Genomic DNA, 6,682 nt, shown 5'->3' on the forward strand with positions numbered 1-6,682 from the left:
AATGATATATTATAAAGAAAGAGAGGGTTTCTGCTCATCTCTAACTACAGGGGCAAGAACTCAAGAAGAAATATAGTAACTTCATGGACAAGAACTCAAGAAGTATAGAATGGAGATGAGTCCATCCTAATTACATATATAAGACAACCGAATAGGCCACATTGTGAGACAAAATATTATATTCCTAAGAACAAAAATGAAATACTGTCAAGATAGGGAGTCTAAGACTCTAAGGGCCCTTTCAATTCAGAGAAGAAATGAGGAAAAAAAGTAAGGGAACAGGAATGCAGATACAACAAAGCTTCAATAACACATTTGAAATCTCCTTAGAAAATTGCATATTGAAGTTTGTATTGAACAACAAGTTTAATTGCTTGGAAAACTATTTGGGCTTCTCCCTGAGTCGGGTTTGTAGAAGGAAAGATGCACAACATCACCATATTCATTCAGACACAGCTATAACAAATAGCAACTATTGCTCTCAATTTCTATATTTCCATTTTCAATCACAGGATTTTTTTATTTAAGATAAAGGGGGAAGGGGACGCACTGCTGATGGAAAGAGACGGAAGCACAGTAATATCAAGCGTTTGGGTAGACACGGACAAGAGACAAAGAGACGCACTGCTGATGGAAAGAGACAGAAGCACAGTAATATTGTAAAGAAAATAATGTACGTAACTTGAAAGTAAATAACTTGAATGTAGAACAATAATAAGGCAGTAGAACCAGCCAAGCAGTATATATCAAAAATAATTCAAAGTAAATAAGAACAATAGTTCAAAATAAATGAAAGCAATTTAGAACCGTCCAGTATGGCGGTAATCCGTCCAAGGTGGCGGTAGCAACAAGTAAAGTAGTGAACATAGGACTGAAAATACTTATTATTGAAAGTAGGATAAACACTTACAGTAGTAGTAGTGAATACAAGATCTCAACAGTTACAGGTTAACAATTACAAAGCTTGAACTAGTCCTAGTTACAAGGTTTGTAGGATTACAAGGTTTGTAGGATTACAAGGCTTGTAGTGAACAAAGGTGAACAAGGTGGGTTCTCTCTCTAAGAAGGCTAGTTCTAAGGGAAGAGAAATCAGAACTTAAACTTGACTTGAAAAACTTCTAAACATAAGGGACAACCCCCTTTAAATAGGCAAAATTCGGAGTGAACAGTGTCATGAATAGTAACGGATGAATAGTGACAGGTGAATAGTGACAAATGAATAGTGACAAGTGAATAGTGACTGAATAGTAAAATAAAATTTCTCTTCTTTTTTGACCCAATATTGTGGGGAATCCACAAGATTATGGGAATCCTCCGTAGAGATCAACAATAGACCTATAAGTGTAGGGACAATGCCTCATTATTGGTGTCCTTTAGAGACAAAAGAAACCAATAAGAAAGAAACCAACAAAAGGAACTAATAAGCATGCACTTCGTTGTCTTCACGTGAACATTAATCTTTGGGATCCTTTAGAAGCATCATATTGGTGGGAAACAAGCTTCCAACAGTAGTAAATATTGAAGCATTGGCCATTGTGCAGGCCAGACAAATAAGAGAATCAAAATCTTCCACAAAATCCGGAGTATTATGAATCAGTTCCGGATTTTCCGCAACATATTTGTGAAGGACAAAAAAATATTTTGGCTGTTGTGCAAGCCGGACAAATAAAGTAGCACCAGTCATATAACAGTAGTGACTTCATCAATAGTAGAGGGAGCATCGGATGGATAACCATCAAAGATATCAAAAGGACCTTGTGGAGAATCACATTCATGCTCATGGTAAATAGCATACTTATTATAGAATCCACAATATAAAATTGGCTCAAACTTTGGAGTTTTCCCTGGAATGAGAAGACTTTTTAGATTAGGATGATCTTCTGTTTGTAGGTGAACAAGGGCATCAGCGTAGGGTTTGGGACCAAAAATAGCAATTCTATCTGTGCTTCCTATGAAATGATAGATTTTGAGCAACTTCAGGAATTTGATTGTTAAAATAATTTCTCCAACAATTTGCAAGAACAAAAGGATCTTTAAAGGATAATTGAGAATTTCCCTCAAACCACGGCCCTTGGTGAGTGTAACCATTAATGAGAATGAGATGCTTTGAGGGTTTAACATTCATCCAATTATTTCTTTCCCATTTTGGCAGAGTGCTCCAGCATCTAATAGTAACAAAAGATCTAGTGAAAGAGCTTTCAAACCCTTTAATAGCATTCTGAATGATCTGTGGAAGTTGACTGGCCTGTTTATGGCTTGTTAACTTTACGAACCTAATAAAGCCATATTCGAACATCTGGGAAAGCCAGCCAGGATTAGGATCTTCATCTTCACCATCATCTGAATCTTCATCAGTGAAATATGAACCATCATCAAAGTCAATAAGGAGACCAGGAAATGGATGTTTCTTTTCATATACTCTAAGACTACTCCCAAAGTGATCTTCCCATTTAAGCTGAATAAAGACATTATCACCTTCGTCTAATTCATTAGGGTTAGGAATAGTGGCAGTAACAAGTTTCCTGAAATACTTGGACCATAGGTCAAAAGACCTAAACATAGCCTTGCTATCCAGAATACGAGATTGTAAATTTGAAGGCAAGTTGGCAACAGCACTTCTTAACATGGATTGGGTCTTAAGACTCAATCTAGCATAATTAGTGCCTATTATAGTCTCTTTATCCATCGAATGGATTTCCTCTTTGCCAAAGAGTTGACTAGTGTAGGCTTTAAAGCAGCTCACAAGAGCCTCATTTTTTGAAACAAGGTTATTTTCTGGAACAAAGTCAATATTTGAAGCAAGGTCATTTTCTGGAATAAGGTTTCCATAATGGCTCATATAAACCTCATTTTGAGCAGTAAGGTTAATGAGGTGGATTTCAAGGGCTCTAAGGGTTTTTTGGAAAACATTACTGTGGTTTCTGGTAAAAGCAAACTGAAGGTTATCAAAAATGAATTTAATAGAATCTAGTAATTCTGAATAGGTTCCATTATGGAATTGTAAATTTTGTGACAAAACTTCCTGTAAAGCAATTAATATATCACCATTAGAGTATGTCACCTCTGTTGGGACATCTCCTTGAAGGGATGTTGCTCCACTGGGTTTTATCCCAGAAGATGTGCCTCCATGCCTTTTAAAAGGTTGTCTCGCTAGGAACCCTTTGTTTTGAGAATAGTCCTGTACAGGAGCTTTTCCCTTGTTTTTCTTTTTCATAATAATCCACTTACTAGTGGTATAAATGTGAATATTATTATTATCCCACTTATTAGTGGTATTTATCCACGCATCATTGTCCAATTCCTGCAAAGAATCATTGATAATGTTAGGATAATGGATAGTATTTAACATTTTGGTAATATGTAAATTACCTTTAAAATCATCAATGAAATATTGGGAAGAATTCATCACTAGTTCTTGAATAAGTTCATTCATGGGAGAATCTTCCTTATATGACAGATTATCAATATCAATTTCAAATTTTGAAGCAAATTTGAATTTTACTTTCTGTCCAAATGGATCAGTAGTAATTTCATCATGTTCAACAAGAAAGGGATACAAAGCATTAATAAATGGCAAACTAAGAATCACTTTATCAGTCATATTTTTGACAAGAACAGAAGGAATCTTGAAACAAACATTATCATGGCACACATGAGCATTATTCAATTCATACTTAATTTTCATTTGAGAACCATTAGTAGAAACTAGTCTTTCAGTAGATTTCTCGAAATATTTTGAAGGAATTAATCTTTCTTGGATACAGTTCATATCTGCACCAAAATCAATCATAGCAATAACAGTGAAATGATAATCAGGAGAAACAACAATTTTAACTTTTGTAAACCATTTTGGAGGAAGTAATTTATTAACAAAAGCAAGTTGAGGATTAGTGAAAGTATCAGGAGTACCTTTATCAGAAAGAAGAGCCTGTTGACTGGATTCATCTCCATCATTGTGCTCATTTTGTTTACCAGATTTATTAAGATCTTTATCAATTTTTAACATTATCAATTCTTGTTTAAGATTATTGTTTTCACTTTTCATATTTTTAAATTCATGCTTTAATTCATTTATCTCTTGTTTAACAATAACAATTTCATGTTGGAGATCATTAATAGTTAGTTCTTTAGATTTCTTTTTATTAAATCTTTCCAAAGTTTCTTCAAAGCTTATAGTAGATTTTGGTTTTTTACCAGTTTCATCTCTTATCAAATGTTTCTTAAACCTATCCAAATATTCTTTCTGGAATTCAGGGTTTTAAATTTGATTTATTAGTTGAATTATTAATTTTTCATCTTCTTCAGTCTTGGTGAGAGCATTAACAGTATTAACAACATTGCAACAAGAATCTCTACAACAAATTTTAATATTAGGAGAATCAGAAGAATCATCAGCAGATTGATAGCAGGAATCAGATGAAAAAGAAAATCATCTTCCAAAGAATCAGACGAGTTGTTTGATTCAAGGATTCTGAATAATTTTTCTTGCTCTTTATCATCAATATTTAGCATGTTAAATTTTTTTTTTTAACTTACCAGGTTTTTCTTTACAGTCTTTGCTAAAGTGTCCAGGTTTACCACGGTTAAAACATTTACCTTTACTTGATCTCTGTTTAAAATGTTTTTTAGAAACATTTTTCTTCTTAACATAGAAATCATTAGGTTTAACAAAGTTATTTCTGTATTTTTTATATTTTTTATGGCTTTTATCATGTTTTTTACCTTTTTGCCTAGAAGGAGCAATAGGAGGCAAACCATATTGTTCACAGAAATTTCCCATTTCATATTTAGCTTTTCTTTTATTTTTTAATTGGTGTTTTAGCAATTTTTCATCATTACACATATTGATACCAAGTTTTTTAATAGTACTGAAAATATCACCATAGGTTAAATTATCATAATCAATAGAATCATTTTTACCCATTAATTCTTGTTTTACCTTATGAGCAAAGATAGGAGGCAGACCGTCAATAAACTTTTCTTTCCAATAAGGCTTATGACAATCTTTCCGGAGCATCACTCTGGAAGTGAAAACATCTTGATACCATCTGTAATCAGACATAGTTGGACAACTCAAATTATTCAAATAATCAAAAACACGAGATGAAATATTGGATGGAGTACCAACAAAATGTTTGAAAATAGTATAGATCAAGGTATTAATACCATCAGGAATACCACGACCAATACTTTCATAAAAAATAGGCAAACCTTCATCATTCTTTTTAACAGCATGTTTAATAGACTCTCTGGATTCTTTAGTGATGTATGAATCCCACCATCCACGAAGAGTACTAGAAAAACCAGTGACAAGAAAATTAACAATTTCAGGTTGATCAAGATCATGATTATTTTGATAAGCAATACCAGCCATAGACATGTGACTCATTTTATTGATGATTTCTTGTTCAGACAAACCATCAATATTCCATTCATAAAGCTTATCAGCAAAAACAGAAAACTGGGTTTGAAAATATCTCTCTTCAAACTGCATATCAGGAGGAGTGGGTTTTGAATACCAGTTTTTAGTAAAAGACATGGGTTTGGAGTTTCCAAGAAATCTTTTAATTTCTGGGAAATCATCATCAAAGATTCTTTTTGCAGAAACAGAAGAAACAGTATCAGAATCTATATTTTCTTCAGATACAATTTCTTTTTTGGAAATAGTTCGAGCAGTTGGAGTACTTGTAGAAGTACCCTCAGTTTTAACCTTTAAATCAGAAAGCATTTTTTCAACAATTTCAAGAGTTTTGGACTAAGAAGCTTTAAACATAACTTTTTCTCTTTGACTGGATAAATCAATCAAAGGTTTCTCAGTTTTTACAGGAACAGATTTTTCAGAAACAGAAACAAATTTTTCAACAATTTTTTCTTCAATACGGTCAAGCTGTTGACCAATAATATGCAAAGATTGATTAGTAAAATTGTTTTGTTCAATAAAGCTAACAATAGGAGTTTGATCATCAGCAATTTTGAAAGGAGAGGCCTTCACTTCCTCTTTCTTAGTAGTTATCAAAATTGAGTCAAGAGGAGGATGACCAGACCTAATAATGGTTTTATCAAGCTTAACAAAATTTGATTTCTTTATCACATTTAAATGTTGTTTTGAAATCTCATCTTCTAAGACATAATGGTTTTCAAGAAAATCAAAAAACAAAATATGTTTTTTCAATTAATTCATCATTTCTAACCATTTTCTTTTAACACGGTCTTTTTCAGACTGAGCAAAATTATTTTGGAAATATTTTCTTTTGGTTCCGTTTTTTGCAAGCATAAACTCATTGTACAAAGAATCCCAATCAATTTCAAAATCATCATTTAAAACAGTCAAAACTCTTAATTGGTTTTGGTAAACAGGAGGATTTTCAACAGGGTGAGAATCAAAGTCAGATGGAGTAATAGAAACAGAGTCTTCTTCATCATTAACAGCAACATTGTCATAAGGAGAGGAAGATTCAGGTTTAGTGGAATAGTAAACAGAGCTAACTTGAGATTTATCACTTGAAATACCTTTTAGCTTTAAATCAGAGGATTTTTCCAAATTCTTTTTCAAAAATTCATTAATCTCTCGATCTCTTTTTGAAATACTTTCAGATCCAGCAAAGGAATGTCTTCCTTCATTGATCCTTAAAGGTGGATTGTTTTGAAAGCTTATTTTAACAGTACCATCAAGATATTGTTG

Source organism: Quercus robur, chromosome 8 (genome assembly GCF_932294415.1).
Source record: "Quercus robur chromosome 8, dhQueRobu3.1, whole genome shotgun sequence".
Taxonomy (NCBI): Eukaryota; Viridiplantae; Streptophyta; class Magnoliopsida; order Fagales; family Fagaceae; genus Quercus; species Quercus robur.